Consider the following 17,647-nt stretch of genomic DNA (forward strand, 5'->3'; position numbering starts at 1 on the left):
TCTGCTGCGGATCTGCACAAAATGTGCAGTAAATTGATGCGGACTAGCTGCTGCGGACTGCGGTAAAAGTACTTCCCTTCTCCCTATCAGTGCAGGATAGAGAGAAGGGACAGCACTTTCCCTTGTGAAAGTCAAAGAAATTCATACTTACCGCCCGTTGTCTTGGTGACGCGTCCCTCCTTCGGCATCCAGCCCGATCTCCCTGGATGACGCGGCAGTCCATGTGACCGCTGCAGCCTGTTATTAGCCTGTGATTGACTGCAGCCGTCACTTAGACTGAAACGTCATCCTGGGAGGCCGGACTGGAGACAGAAGCAGGGAGTTCTCGGTAAGTATGAACTTCATTTTTTTTTACAGATACATGTCTATTGGGATCGGTAGTCACTGTCCCGGCTGCAGAAACAGTTACTGCCGATCGCTTAACTCTTTCAGCACCCTGGACAGTGACTATTTACAGACGTCTCCTAGCAACGCTCCCGTCATTACGGGAGCCCCATTGACTTCCTCAGTCTGGCTGTAGACCTAGAAATACATAGGTCCAGCCAGAATGAAGAAATGTCAAGTTAAAAAAGCAAGACGGATCCGCAGCACACATAACATGTGCATGACAGCTGCGGACTTCATTGCGGAAATTAGAATCTCCATTGAAGTCAATGGAGAAATTCCGCCATGAGTCCGCCACTGCTCCGCAACAGACAGAGCATGCTGCGGACACCAAATTCCGCTCCGCAGCCTATGCTCTGCAGCGGAATTTTACGCCTCGTCTAAACGAACACTGCTAAATTAAAGTGTAAGTCAATGGACAAACGGCTCCGCTGCGGATTAACGCTGCGGAGTGTCCGCAGCCGAATTTAAGTGAAATTCCGCCACGTGTGAACCCAGCCATAGAGAGAAGGGAAGCACTTTTACCGCAGTCCGCAGCAGCTAGTCGGCATCAAATTACTGCACATTTTGGGCAGATCCGCCGCAGAATCTGCAACGCAGATTCTGTGCGGCATTGATGCGGACAGTTGCGGAGGAAATCCGCCACGTGTGGGCATGCCCTTAGGGGGAAAATTTGCCCCTCTCTAAACAACAGCACCATATTAGTAAGTATACCAATGCATTATACAGTATAAGCGATCAAAAGATTGCATAGTAAAATGCCCTAGTAAGACAATAAAAACAAAATTATGTAAAATAAAAATATTGAAAAAAAAATGTGAACAGTAAAAAAAATATTTTTTATTAGTAAGAGTGTAAAAAAATAATAAAAAATACACACATAATGGTTTTGCGCATTAGTAATGACTCAAACAATAGAGTTAACATGTCATTTAAGCCGCAAGGTGAACGCCGTAAAAAAGACAAATTAAAAAAACAATGGCAGAATTTTTTCCATTGCCCCCCCAAAAATAATAATAACAGTTAATCAATAAGTCCCAGTACCCAAAATAGTACTAATGAAAACGACACCTTGTCCCGCAAAAAAACAAGCCCTCATATATCTACAGCGATGGAAAAATGCAAAAGTTGTGTCTTGAAATGCGATGATGCAAAAATTTTAGTTCAAAAGTGTTTTTATAATTTTGTAGTAAAACATAAAAGACCTACACATATTTGGTGTTACCGTAATTGTATCGACACATAGAAAAAATGTAGCATTTTACTTACATCACTTGGTGAACGGCGTAAATTTAAAACGCATAAAACAATGCCGGAATTGCTGTATTTTTCCATTCCCTCTAAAAAAAAGGTTAATAAAAGTTAATCCAGAAATTAATTGTTCCCCAAAATGGTGCCATTACAAAATGCAACTCATCCCCGAAAAAAAGTAGCCCTCTTACAGCTATGTCGACAAAAAATAAAAAAGTTATAGCTCTTTGAATGCGATGATGGAAAAACTAAAAAAATTGCTCGATCATTAGGCTGGGTTCACACGGGCACATTAACGTCCGTAATGGACGGACGTATTTCGGCCGCTAATCCCGGACCGAACTCAGTGCAGGGAGCCGGGCTCCTAGCATCATAGTTATGTACGATGCTAGGAGTCCCTGCCTCTCTGCAGGATAACTGTCCCGTACTGTAATCATGTTTTAAGTACGGGACAGTAGTTCAACGGAGAGGCAGGGACTCCTAGCATCGTACATAACTATGATGCTAGGAGCCTGGCTCCCTGCACTGAGTTCGGTCCGGGACTTCCGGCCGAAATACGTCCGTCCATTACGGACGTTAATGTGCTCGTGTGAACCTAGCCTTAGGGCTTCCCATAAACATGCATACTTGGGCATGTTGAAACCCAACATGGCTGATGATTGTTTGACGTCATTGTGGGACTGTTAGGGTATGTTCACACTGAGTTTTTTTACAAGTTTTTTGATGCGCAAACCGCTCCGCAAAACTCGCCAAAAAATGGCCGAAAATGCCTCCCATTGATTTCAATGGGAGGCGGGGGAGGTTTTCTCCTTCGTGCGGTAAAAAAAATTCGCGGGAGAAAGGAGGGACATGCCCTATCTTCGCGCGATTGCACCTCTGACCTCCCATTGACATCAATGGGAGGCAGAGAAAGCGTATTTCGCTGCGTTTTATGCCCGCGGCGCTCAATGGCCGCAGGCGAAAAACGCAGCGAAAATCGGCGTGCAAGCAGAGGAAAATCTGCCTCAAACTTCCAAACGGAATTTTGAGGCAGATTTTCCGCCTGCAAAAAAACTCAGTGTGAACCCGGCCTAAGGGTATGTTCACACGCTGAGTCAAGAACGTCTGAAAATACAGAGCTGTTTTCAAAGGGAAACAGCTCCTGATATTCAGACGTTTTTTGAGCAACTCACGTTTTTCGCTGCATTTTTTACGGCCGTTTTTGGAGCTGTTTTTCTATGGAGTCTATGAAAAACAGCTCAAGAAGTGACATGAACTTCTTTTTCGAAATGGCTGCGTAAAAAAACGGCCCGTCGTAACAAATCGCAGTTTTTCCCATTGCAACCTATGGGCAGATGTTTGGAGGCAAAAATAACCCGTGTGAACATACCCTTAGTCTGTCCTAGATACATTACATTGTCAGTGGATGACTACAAGCTGCTACTACTCGGAATTCTGGCTGCTCATGATACTTTGAGTGACTACTGTTTTTAGTTTCTTCACCAGCTACAATTATTTAGATAATCGATGGCTCTCCGAAAATGAAATATGGATAAACTTTATTGCAATTTATAAATTAAGCGACTGTACTGTAATTACTAAATAGATTAAAAAATGTCTACTGACAACATCAATAAAAGAAGCCTTAACCAGCATCTCTGATGGCTTTTATATGTAAGTTTTATGGCACACTCCCACAAATATATGGCTTTGCAATGTTGTTGACATATATTAAAAATGATTAGGTACTATCTTACTATAAGCTAAAAGAAATGCTACTTCGTGCTGGCACCTTGTGGCACATAAACTGAATTTCAAACACGATGGCAAAATAATTGTGAGGGGACGTCAACACGCAAAATAAAAAATGGCTGAAAATGACGGAGCTTTTTTCAAGCCGAAAACATTTTTTGAGGTGTTATTTGGAGCTGTTTTTCCATTGACACAATAAAAAACAGCTCCAAAAACGGCTCAAGAAGTGACATGCTCCTTCTTTTTACGGGGGAACATCTTTATACGCGACATTTTTTAAAACAGCGGCGTAAAAGAACGCCCCGTCTGAACTAAACGACATTGATGTTTAGCTACCATTTTTTCAAGGCATATTTAGAGGCGTTTAAACACTGCGTGTGAACATACCCTAAAAGACCTACAAATCTATTATACAGCCATTTATCTGGCTGGTCCTTCTATGGTTGAATTGCCTGTTTACAATGCATCCTAATATGCAGTTATGAAGATATGGACTTGACAATAAACACAGCACAGTACAGCCTCAGACTCTAGACTTCCATGCAAGTAATTTGTAGCTTTCTAGCATACATAAATTTGCATGATCCATAATATGGGTACAAATTAATAAAAATGTAGAATCCCTCTGAAGTGAAGCTTGGACCGTGTCAGAATGTGTAAGGATACATCCCCCTGACAAGCCCAGTGACGGCTGCCGTATATCTGCGGGAGCGGGTGCGGAGAGGAGAAGGAGCGCTACTCTCATGAATGTAGCGGATTCATAACTATGAGTACACTGTATTCTTCATTAGGTCCTAAAAGCCAAAAGGCACAATATTTTTTTGTGCAGTTGGGGCTAATAGTACAGCAGAATTGTCCCCATAATGTGCTGCAGGCATAGTATGGTGACAGATCCGCTTTAATGTAGTCACTGTTACAATAGAGAGTAACTGATAAGAGCAGAAAATACCATTTTGTAATATAAATAATTTTTATCAAGGACATATAGTTATTACGATCATGGGTTATGTCTTTATGTTTTCACCCTGTGCCTGTCTTAATATCTGTAACATTCCCATGCATCAAATTGTATATTGGATTTCAATGTAATGCAAGTTGTAGGTCTATATTGTTTCTGTATATTTATTGTCTGCTTATTTTTTATTTTCTATATTGTGATGTAAACGTACAGTAGTATGTGCCTTTGTGTCTATGACTTGGCAGTTTTAAATTCTACCATAGCAACATAATATTTTGCTTATGGAACTCCCTTGAAATGTGCATCTTAATAGCCATATAAAATAAGGAGAGGCGTTGTCATATTAAATATACAGTTCCTATCCTCTTCGCACACAACAAAGAACCTTGTTATAGCTGAAAGAGGAAGTAAGTAAACAACAGGCAAAAACTGGCAAAACTTGTTATCTTTCATAGACTGATGACCTGTATTGATCACATGTTGAAGCATTTGTTGTCACTTACATCTGCTGTCATCTCTAGATGATATAAGGCAGTGAGGATCAGATATTTCAGTTTAAAGGGGTTGTCTGAAATGAGAGAGAAAAAAGTCCGCTATTTTTCCAGAAACAGCACCACGATTGTCCAAGGTCTGTCTGGTATTGCATCTCAATCGCTTTCAAATGAATGAGGCTGAGCTGCAATACCAAACACAGTCCATGGGCAATAGTGGCAGTGTTTGTGGTAAAAGAGCAGACCCTTTTTTCTAATCTCAAAAAACCCTTTAAGATTCTTTTTAGTGGTGTGTGTTGCATCCGTAACATTACCCAAAACTTTGCTAACTGGCATAAATGGCCAAGTAAAAGAGGGTTAATGTCCCAAAAATCACAATTTACATCAAATACTGTATAATACTAAATTAAATGCAATTTCAGACCTTAGATAACAAGTGTTTTTGCCATAATTTGTAAACAAATTGAGTCCCATCATTTTGACCAGTGTTAACATTCCCTCCCAAAAAAAGAGAAAGGAAGATGCGCAATTCAGCACCAGTATACAAACATTAAAATGAATTACAGCGAAGGAGTCTACAAGGTAAGAGAGTCAAAATCAGATATAGGAAGAGAATGAGTTATAATCATAGGAGTATTGTTAACAGATAGTTTTCTATGTGGGGAGACATAGCACTAAAAGGACAGTGGCACTAAAAGGGCACTCTTATTGTGTTGGGGCTTAATCAGGGGGCACTATTACTGTGTGGCGGCACTAAAGGGGACTTTTACTATGAAGGGACACTAAGGGGGCACTTTTAAACTTAGCCTTCTATTTAAATATCACTGTGCTACGGCCAGTCTTAGAGAAGTCTCACCTATTTCATTGTGTGCTATTACCTATCCACAGACTGTCAATACAGGTCTAAACATCAGTCAAAGAAATGGCTAATTTTCGCTATGTTGTTAATGACTATCCTTTATAAGAAAATAATATGTTTTCACATTTTATGTCCTTTAACGATTCCCACTTTTGGACATCGCATAATGTGTTTACTTTAGTTTATGTCTATTTTGATAATCTGCAACTTTTTTTATAAGGTCTTTCTGGGAAGAGTTTATTACCTTTTTAATAGATTTAATTGAATCTCCCATATAAACTCATCCCTCTTTCTGTTTCTTTGGATTAATGGATGAGGACCAATATTCCCATCACATTACAATTTTTCTCTGTGAGAGTCTATTTTTGGCCCACAAGGCTATTGCTCTTAGATAAATAGGGGATAGACCCCTAGCGCTTACCCAATGGAAAGCCTTGGTTAACTCCAGAATTACTTATGGGAATATTGTCTATAAAAATAGAGGATGTCCTTCTAAATTTACAAAAATATAGGTGTATAGTGTTCATCACCTTTAACACAATACTCTTCTCACTCCTTAACTACAGCAATAAACCACATGACGCATACTGGTACTTTATATATGTACTGTTTATTGACATTTTGTATGCACATGTGGGCATGCTTGTCTCTATATTGTACTTTGTATAATGCCCTTTGTATACTGTAACTTTTTGTTCAATAAAACAAGTTTACCAAAAGGGGGCACTTTTACTAAGAATGGGGCACTTTAACTAAGTAGTGGGCACTAATGGGGCATTATTACCATGTATGGGCAGTAAGGGGGCATTATAACAGTATAAGATCAGTAACGGGACACTATTACTGTGTAGAGGTAGTAAGGGAACATTATTACTGTGAAGGGGCACTATTACTGTACTGTATAGGGCACAAATACAGGCACATTACTGTGTGGGGAATTATTACCATCTGGGGCACCATCTGTTCGGCACAACTATTTTTGGGGTTATATTTATGACACTAATATTCCTGGAGGGGGGCACTTTACAACACAGCAGGTACAGAAATGCTAACACCTGTAGCAGCAGCAGGCTGAGTAATGGGGAAAGCAGCAGGATGTTACTGTTAAAGGGGATGGCAGGATAAAAAGTTTGTGCAGAGAGTGAGAAATGGATGGGGAGGGTACTGGAAATCGATGAGCCAAAGATGTCTGGGCAGCAAACTCTGCAGAGATGTGTTATGGTTGGGAGAACTCGTCTGGGTTGGATGGAGAAGAAAAGGAAAAGTAAATTACTCCAATCAGTGAAGACGTCACCTGTAAGTCAATGGATTTTACCATACTGTATTCACTTATATGGTCTGCAAAGTGCCTGTGTAGAACTGCGATGTATCAATATGTGGTCAATGCTTGATGGTAGTATTGGTCTTTGTATAGTGGTTTTTAATTATGTGATGGCAAAGTGTGGTTATGGTGTGGAGGTATTATTTGGACCTTGTTTAGTCATATAACATAATAACTGTATGGCTGTATTATTCAGAGGTATACTATCATACATAAATTCGTTTTTATGAAAGGGCAAATAATTTAAGCGCAAATCTCTTTTTTGGATACAGGTTCCATGCTCACAGAACTGATTTTCATTATAAAGTATTATCCAGGGTAGGGATGTCACGATACCAGAATTTGGACTCCGATACCAATACTTCGTTTAGTATTGCGATTTCGATACCAAAACGATACTTTGCAAATAGTAATAAAAAAAAATTCTTACATTTTCTGATGTGAGGCGCGACGTGTTATTGAATTTTGAATGTGCCTCATATTAATAGTAATTAATCCCATCATGTTTCTCATTCATAATGGGTTAATGTGTGGGGTACATGATGGGGTTAATTACTATTAATGTGAGGCACATGGAAGTTAAATTCATCACACCTCGTGCCTCACAATAAGTGAAAGAAAGCCGTTTTTATTTTATTTTTTTACAGCGTACACATCCTAAATGACGCAAAAAATTGTTGTGCAGGTTATTACGGCCACGCAAAACACAGATTATGTGTATATTTTATGTATTGAGACTTATTTTAATGTTTATTGTAAAAATAGTGTGTGTGTATTTTTCTTTTTATTTAATATTACTTTGTTTTTACTTTATTTTTAAACTTTAATGTACTGGTATATATCTAAATGCCAGAAACATTAGACTGTGTACGGATAGTACACAGGCAGTTGTTAGGACATACCTCACTATGCCCTAACTTCAGGAAATATAGTAAGACAGCCCTGGGGTCCTTCAATGGACCCTGGGCTGTCTGCCCATATATGGTATGTCCCTCAATCGCGTCACAGGAGTTCACTGTGACGCGATCCAGGGGCATTGCCCCTTCTCATTTTCGTATGAATGCTGCAGTCAGCTTTGATCGCAGAATTCAGGGGAATAGCGGCGGAGATGAGAGGTTTCACTGATCTCCGGCGTTATAGAGCGGGGCTGCGGCTGTTTAATACAGCCATTGCCCCGTTCCTGACAGGAAGTGCGCTCGCGGTCAGCATGAGGTGATGCGGCCGGCGCTGCAGTAATGAGCGGCGGTTCAGGCACTGAGGACAGAACATGGGGGTGTTTTGCAGTGTGTCCGCCATGTTCTGTCTTCAGTGCCGCAGCTCAATAGTGCACCGCTGGCCGCATCGCATCAACCTGATGGCGCGCACTTGTTGTCAGGACTCAGGAGCGCGGCAATGACAGCCGCAGCCCCGCTCTCATACATTCATGTGTTACTATACTGAGCTGGGTGGCCGTCCAGCTCAGTATCGAAATACATGAAACAACGGTATCGAACCGTATCGAAACAGTATCGACGTTTCGATGCATCGTGCATCCCTAATCCAGGGTCAGTTTACTGCTGAGCAGGTGTATCCAAGTCTCTTATAGTTTTGTGCCCCATGTCTTTTAAGACCCAAGCAGTGCCCCTGGAACACACAATTAATGGGTTATTCCCATTTTATAAAGTGACGGGATATCGCTAGGATATGCCATCACTCTTTAATCGGTGGGGGTCCAACCTCTAAGACTCCCACTGATCCTGAGAATGAAGGGCTGCTTTCCCTTCTAAGTTTCTCCTGCATAGCAGGTAGCCGGGGCTCCGCTGTGCAGGGAAAACCGTGAAGGAGACACAGCGCTAAATCAGTGTTGCGGCCCCTCCATTCTCATGATTGGGGGAGTTCCTAGAGGTCTAGGACCCCCACTATCAGTCCAGGGCTGAATAGATGGAGCATTGTTTTTTATACTAATAGTATTTTATTTGCTACTATTCTGCTTGCGACCAACCTCTAAGGCTGGGTTCACACAGAGTTTTTTGCAGGCAGAAAATCTGTTTCAAAATTCCGTTTGGAATTTTGAGGCAGATTTTGCTCTGCCTGCACGTCGTTTTTTGCCCGAGGCCAATGAGCGCCGATGGCCAAAAACGCTGTGAAATACGCTTTCTCTGCCTCCCATTGATGTCAATGGGAGGTCAGAGGCGTAAACGCCTGAAGATAGGGCATGTCCCTTCCTTTTCCCGGGAAAAAAAACACCTCTGCCTCCTATTGAAATCAATGGGAAGCATTTTCGGCCGTTTTTTGGCTCGGTTTCCGCGTAAGAAAAAAAAGTGTAGAAAAAACTCTGTGTGAACTCACCCTTAATCTCCGTAAGTTGTTTTTTTTATGAGCATGGAGCCTAGAAATTTTTGCAATACCTTATAATGCCATTTAATTTCATGACCACATCCAAAAATATTGTGCAAACCGAACATTTCTGCTCCTTACTACCTGTTAGATATTATACTTAGATATGGGAGTAAAGTAGCTAAGGTTAAAAAGTTACTGTACTTTCACACAACTTTTTAAATGTCATCCTCCCCTCATTTTGGCAGGAGCGGGTCAACTGGACTTAACTCCTCCTTCCATTCCACTGGTGGGAGACGGGAGTCAGTCAGTAAGGAGCGGGCAGCCAGGAAAGAAAAAGACCGACTAGTAGGTAGTGCTGACATCTCTGTGAGTTAAACTGTCTGTCTTGCAGGCAGGCAGCTGTTTTAGTTTTACCATGCCTTCAGAGTTGTTTATGCAATATGGAGACAGGGGGCAATCCTGTAAACGCTGCTATTAAGGGTTATTTCAGATTTAGCAGTCATTGCTTTTGTTGCCACAATTACCACAAAATCGCATCAAAATCCTGCGATTTCACAGAGCCGAGGTGTTTTGCCATGATTTTGCGGTAGTTGCTGCCAGTGGCGGATTATCATATGGGCGGTTCGGGCGGCCGCCCGGGGCCCAAGGCTCCGAGGGGGCCCATGGCAGCCCGAACCGCACATCGTTTTAAAAATCACTTAAAGACTCACGGCATGGTAACGCCGCTAATGGCCGTTGAGAGGGAGGGAGGGAGAGAGGGAGGGGCAAGTGGGCGGACTGCAACAGAATGGAGCCGCCAGCGCAGTGCTGATGAGGAGGAGGGGGATGGATAGCAATAGCTGGATAGGACTAGCAGACGTGCATCTGCTAGTCATGGTAGAACACGCCCCTCTTTGACGCTGCCAGTGAGGAACGGACAAGAAGGGCGGTGGTCGAGCGACGAGGAAGAAGGTAAGTCTTCATGTTCGTCTCCTGCCAGCCTGCCACAAGCAACAATCGGCAGAGGCTAAAGGGGGATAGATTATACAGCAAGGGGGGGTGTGAGATTTCCATCTAAGTCACTGCAGACGACTCTATGAAGGGGGGAATAATCCCCCCATAGCGCCCTCAGTATTTCAGTATTTATTATACAGCAGGGGGGTTGAGCGTGTAACTCACTGCAGAGGAATCTATGGGGGGACAATAATTTCCCCCCATAGACACTCAGCAGTCAGTTACACGCTCAACCCCCCCTGCTGTATAATAAATACTGAAATACTGAGGGCTCTATGAGGGATGGGATGGGGGGTTATTCCCCCCTTCATGGAGTCCTCTGGAGTCACTTAGATGGTTAGACCGCCCCCCCCCCCCCCCCATTTAGTATAATCCCTTCCCATAAAGCCCTCACTAGTTACGAATATATTACAAGGGTAAGTTAAATTGTCTGACTGCTGGGGGGTCTGAGCGACTAACTTCTGGGGGCTGTATAGGGGGGTCTGAGCGACGGGCTCTATGGGGGGGGGCTACCCCCCCCCCCCACAGAGATGTCAGAATCAGGCACTCAGACCTCCCTATAGAGCACCCAGCAGTCAGACAACCTCACCTCCCCTTGCAATATAATCCCCCCATACAGCCCTCAGTTTTCCCATGAGAGAAATTTATGACATATCCACAGGACCACATAATTTGTCATAAATGTCAGCTAGATGTAGGCCCCACTTCTGGGATCCGCACCTATCTCTAGAACGTGGCCACCTAATCCCCTTACTACCTGTTTCTGCTCTCGCTGCCTCCCGGCCCCATCCTGATTACATGGTCGTGAGTTACGGAAACAGCGTAGCTTGCTGAGCTACGCTGTTTCCGTAAGTCCCAAAGAACTGAATAAAAGTTACGGAAAGTCCATGAAGTCAGGAAGTGGCCAGGAGGCAGCGATAGCAGAAAGAGGTAGAACAGGGTTTAGGGGACCCGGTTCTAGAGATAGGTTCGGGTCCCAGAGGTGGCACTCACATCTATCTGACAGGATACACAGGATATGTCATAAATTTCCCTCACGGGAAAACCCCTTTAAAGTGAAACTAAAGTTCTAAAAAAAACTTCTGACAGGTCATAGTGAAATGTCAGAAGTTTTGATCGGTGGGGTCCGAGCACTGAGACCCCCATGGATCGCTAAAACAAAGTAGCAGAAGCGCTCAGATGACTGCTGTGCCGCTTCCTTTCTGATCTGCTTTTCTCGGAAAGCCGAGCAAGCGGTGTACGGAAGTACACCACTCCTAGGAATGCCGATCAGTGGCGCAGCATTCAATCATGCGCTTCTGCCGCTTCACTTTAGCGATCGGTGGGGTTCTCAGTGCTCGGACCCCCATCCAATTAAAAATTCTCAGTAATTCTTGTCATATCAGTATGACATGTCAAAAAAATTGTAAAAGTTTAGTTACACTTTAAAGAGAGGTGTTCATTTTTTTTAATTATTATTGTTATTATGTATTACTTTTTCTTTAATAAAACAGTGTATCAGTGTCTGGTGCAACTTTCTAAATACTTTTTATTAAAAATGATTTTTACTTTTTGAGATACAGCTGCTTTATATCCTGAATACAGAGCAGCTGTATCTAGTGCAAAAACCTGTATCCGTCAGGTCAGTGGCACTGACTGGTACAGTGTCAGCAGGTTGGGGGGGGGGTTGGATTGCCTGTGAGGGGGGAAGGAGGGGGCCCAAGTTGTGTCAACAGCCCAGGGCCCAGGGTACACTTAATCCGCCACTGGTTGCTGCAATAATCCACAACATAACCACTCCATCTCTTAATACACCTCCTGAATATACCCTAACGCTGTTTTCAGATGCAGCGAACAAAACTTTAAAATTGAAAGCAGCTAAAAGCAGTTTGGTAGTTAATGGCCGCACAGTATTGCGGGTATTAGTTGCAATACCACGTGGCCATAAACCACCAAACTGCTTTGAGCTGCTCTCAGTTTCAAAAACCAGTTTCGACCACATTGTGACCGCAGCATTTACACTAGACTTTGAACTGACCAGCCAGAGCATTTATACTAAACTGGGGACTGACCGGCTGTAGCATTTACACTAAACTGTGGACTGACTGGTGGCAGTGTTTACACTAGACTGTGGACTGAATGGTGGCAGTGTTTACAATAGACTGTGGACTGACTGGTGGTAGTGTTTACACTAGACGTGGACTGACTGGTGGAAGTGTTTACACTAGACTGTGGACTGACTGGTGGCAGTGTTTACACTAGACTGTGGACTGACTGGTGGCAGTGTTTACACTAGACTGTGGATGGACTGGTTACAGTGATTACACTAGACTGTGGACTGACTGGTGGCAGTGTTTACACTAGACTGTGGACTGACTAGTGGCAGTGTTTACACTAGACGTGGACTGACTGGTGGAAGTGTTTACACTAGACGTGGACTGACTGGTGGAAGTGTTTACACTAGACTGTGGACTGACTGGTGGCAGTGTGTACACTAGACTGTGGACTGACTGGTGGCAGTGTTTACACTAGACTGTGGACTGACTGGTGGCAGTGTTTACACTAGACTGTGTTTATAAAAACCTGATGTGCTCTACATTCTGGCTACGTGCAGCTACAAAGCACTGCAATGTAAATAAACATCCTTGGCCTTAAAACCTCTTGTGGTTGGATACGAAACTTGCAATTATGAACTTCTAAAATTCTTTTGATTGGAAAAGGTGGCAACCATAGTGCCCAGTCTCCAGTTTCCAGTAGAGAATTGACTAAGCACACGTGTACAGGAGACCGCAGCCACTTCTCTGCTTAGAACCAAGGACAAGGCACCCCTGTTGACTATAAATTTGTTTCAATATTTAGGTTTTTTTTCTCAATAAACTGCTTCCCTGACACCAATTTTTGTGATCCGTGGAGCCCCAGTGGATGTAACCTTACCAATCAGACTTATGCCTCATGCACACAACAGTGTTCATTGGCCGGGTCTTGTTAGTGATCCAAGGAAAGATGGGACATGTCTTATCTTTACTCGGATCGGAGAATCGGGTCAGTTTTCATGGACCTGATTCACCCGCTAAAGTGAATGGGTATGTGAAAACGAGCGAGTGCCACTCGGATGCCGTTGAGGGGGGAAGGAGGGGGCCCAAGTTGTGTCAACAGCCCAGGGCCCAGGGTACACTTAATCCGCCACTGGTTGCTGCAATAATCCACAACATAACTACTCCATCTCTTAATACACCTCCTGAATATACCCTAACGCTGTTTTCAGATGCAGCGAACAAAACTTTAAAATTGAAAGCAGCTAAAAGCAGTTTGGTAGTTAATGGCCGCACAGTATTGCGGGTATTAGTTGCAATACCACGTGGCCATAAACCACCAAACTGCTTTGAGCTGCTCTCAGTTTCAAAAACCAGTTTCGACCACATTGTGACCGCAGCATTTACACTAGACTTTGAACTGACCAGCCAGAGCATTTATACTAAACTGGGGACTGACCGGCTGTAGCATTTACACTAAACTGTGGACTGACTGGTGGCAGTGTTTACACTAGACTGTGGACTGAATGGTGGCAGTGTTTACAATAGACTGTGGACTGACTGGTGGTAGTGTTTACACTAGACGTGGACTGACTGGTGGAAGTGTTTACACTAGACTGTGGACTGACTGGTGGCAGTGTTTACACTAGACTGTGGACTGACTGATGGTAGTGTTTACACTAGACTGTGGACTGACTGGTGGCAGTGTTTACACTAGACTGTGGATGGACTGGTTACAGTGATTACACTAGACTGTGGACTGACTGGTGGCAGTGTTTACACTAGACTGTGGACTGACTAGTGGCAGTGTTTACACTAGACGTGGACTGACTGGTGGAAGTGTTTACACTAGACGTGGACTGACTGGTGGAAGTGTTTACACTAGACTGTGGACTGACTGGTGGCAGTGTGTACACTAGACTGTGGACTGACTGGTGGCAGTGTTTACACTAGACTGTGGACTGACTGGTGGCAGTGTTTACACTAGACTGTGTTTATAAAAACCTGATGTGCTCTACATTCTGGCTACGTGCAGCTACAAAGCACTGCAATTTAAATAAACATCCTTGGCATTAAAACCTCTTGTGGTTGGATACGAAACTTGCAATTATGAACTTCTAAAATTCTTTTGATTGGAAAAGGTGGCAACCATAGTGCCCAGTCTCCAGTTTCCAGTAGAGAATTGACTAAGCACACGTGTACAGGAGACCGCAGCCACTTCTCTGCTTAGAACCAAGGACAAGGCACCCCTGTTGACTATAAATTTGTTTCAATATTTAGGTTTTTTTTCTCAATAAACTGCTTCCCTGACACCAATTTTTGTGATCCGTGGAGCCCCAGTGGATGTAACCTTACCAATCAGACTTATGCCTCATGCACACGACAGTGTTCATTGGCCGGGTCTTGTTAGTGATCCAAGGAAAGATAGGACATGTCTTATCTTTACTCGGATCGGAGAATCGGGTCAGTTTTCATGGACCTGATTCACCCGCTAAAGTGAATGGGTATGTGAAAACGAGCGAGTGCCACTCGGATGCCGTTGAAAACGAGTGGCACATCGGTCGTGTGCAACTGGCAATATTGTGTGGGGGCAGTATGGAGGAATGATACAGTGTGGGGGCACTGTGGGAGCATGATACTGTGTGGGGGGCACTATGGGGGCATGATACTGTGTGGGAGCACTATGGGGCATTATGCTCTGTGTGTGGGGCACTATGGGGGCATTATACTGTGTGGGGGCACTACTGGGGCATGATGCTGTGTGGGGGCACTACTGGGGGCTTGATCCCGTGTGGGGGCACTAGGGAGTCATGATACTGTGTGGGGGTACTATGAGGGCATGATACTGTGGGTGGCACTACAGGACATGACACTGTGAGGATGCACTTCGGGGGCATGATACAGTGTGTGGGCACTATGGGGACATGATACTGTGTGAGGGGTACTTTGGTGGTATTATACTGTGTGGGTGCACTGAGGGGGCATGATACTGTGTAGATGGCATTAGGGGCATTATTACTGTGAGGGGGCACTAAAGAGGTATATAGTGTCCCACAAATAGCTCCCCCTATAGTGCTCTACAGATAGCCCATCCCTGTATATAGCCCCCTGTAGATATAGCCCAGCCCTGTATATAGTGTTCCACGTATAGCCCAGCCCTGTATATAGCCCCCTGTAGATATAGCCCACCCCTGTATACAGTGCTCCACAGATAGCCCACCCCTGTATATAGCCCCCCTGTAGATATAGCCCACCCCTGTATATAGTGCTCCACAGATAGCCCACCCCTGTATATAGCCCCCCTGTAGATATAGCCCACCCCTGTATATAGTGCTCCACAGATAGCCCACCCCTCTATATAGTGCTCCACATATAGTCCACCCCTGTAGATATAGTCCACCCCTGTATATAGTGCTCCACATATAGTCCACCCCTGTATATAGTGCTCCACATAGTCCACCCCTGTATATAGCACCCTGTAGATATAGCCCACTCCTGTATATAGTGCTCCATAGATCGCCCAACCCTGTATATAGCCCCCCTGTAGATATAGCCCACCCCTGTATATAGTGCTCCACATATAGTCCACCCCTGTATATAGTGCTCAACAGATAGCCCACACCTGTATATTGCCCCCTGTAGATATAGTCCACCCCTGTATATAGTGCTCCACATATAGGTCACCCCTGTATATAGCCCCCTGTAGATATAGCCCACCCCTGTATATAGTGCTCCATAGATTGCCCAACCCTGTATATAGCCCCCCCTGTAGATATAGCCCACCCCTCTATATAGTGCTCCATATATAGTCCACCCATGTATATAGTGCTCCACATATAGTCCACTCCTGTTTATAGCCCCCCTGTAGATATAGCCCACCCCTGTATATACTGCTCCATAGATTGCCCAAACCTGTATATAGCCCCCCTGTAGATAGACACTCCCCGTAGATAAAGCCCCCCATGTAGATAAAGCCCCCGCGTAGATCGCCCACCCCTTCTTTATAGCCCCCCTGTAGATATAGCCCACCCCTGTATATAGTATCCCACAAAAAGCTCCCTATATAGTGCTCCACAGAAAGCCCACCCCTGTATATAGCCCCCCTGTAGATATAGCCCACCCCTCTATATAGTGCTCCACATATAGTCCACCCCTGTATATAGTGCTCCACAGATAGCCCACCCCTGTATATAGCCCCCTGTAGATATAGCCCACCCCTGTATATAGTGCTCCATAGATTGCCCAAACCTGTATATAGCCCCCCTGTAGATAGACACCCCCCGTAGATAAAGCCCCCCATGTAGATAAAGCCCCCGCGTAGGTAAAGTCCCCCCATAAAGTCCCCCTTGTAGATAAAGCCCCCCCCCCCCCGTGTAGATAAAGCCCCCCCACCCGTAGATAAAGTGTCCCCCCGTAGATAAAGTTCCCCCCATAGATAAAGTCCCCCTTGTAGATAAAGCCCCCCCTCCCCCCGTGTAGATAAAGTCCCCCTTGTAGATAAAGCCCCCCCCTGTAGATACAGCCACACACTTTTCTATTACAATAAAAAAAACAAAAAACTATTCCAACTCACCTTAATCCCGTTCCCACGCCGGCCGGCAGCAATGGAGACCTGCTCTCTTCTGCGCAGGTCTCCTGGGGGTTGAACGAAGCGTCTATGAAAGGTGCTGATTGGCTGGGCAGGATATCTTTGTCGGCCATTCATGCTTCTATAGACACAGGTACAATTACAGTGCAGGAGGAGGTGGCGCTGGCGCCCCCCTCTAAGTTGCGCCGGGGCACATGCCCCGCCTGCCCCCCCCCCCCCCCCTAGCTACGCCCCTGCGATCATTGAAAGTTGGGAGGTATGTTTGAATAGCCGGGATTGAAGCTAGCTCCAATTTTGGCCACCACAGCAGGGTGTCAATTGTATGTTACAGCTAGCGCTATGTGAGTGTCGTACATGTATGGTGGCTCACTTTAAGGGCCTCTCACCCATGGCGTATAAATGCGGGGTGGGAAGGGAGTTAATAAAAGGTTTACAATACCATTGACATATGATACTGTGTGGATGTCCAAATAAACTACTATTCAGTTGTAATACAATAAACACAACTACACAATCTAAATCACTTAATCTCTCAAAATCAGTCAGTGCATTTCTCATGTTCAGGTCCTGTAGATTAAAAAACAAATAAATCAGGTTGCTAAACTATTTTTGTAATAAATCAGGCAACACTAATGGTATGTGTATTTATTTGCATAGACATATCACAAAACTAGCTGAGCAATACTGCACCCTGCTGGAGAAAGTAAAGTAGCTTCCTTATGCTATGCTAAGAAAATTTG

The sequence above is a fragment of the Rhinoderma darwinii genome, chromosome 6, assembly GCF_050947455.1.
Source record: "Rhinoderma darwinii isolate aRhiDar2 chromosome 6, aRhiDar2.hap1, whole genome shotgun sequence".
NCBI lineage: Eukaryota > Metazoa > Chordata > Amphibia > Anura > Rhinodermatidae > Rhinoderma > Rhinoderma darwinii.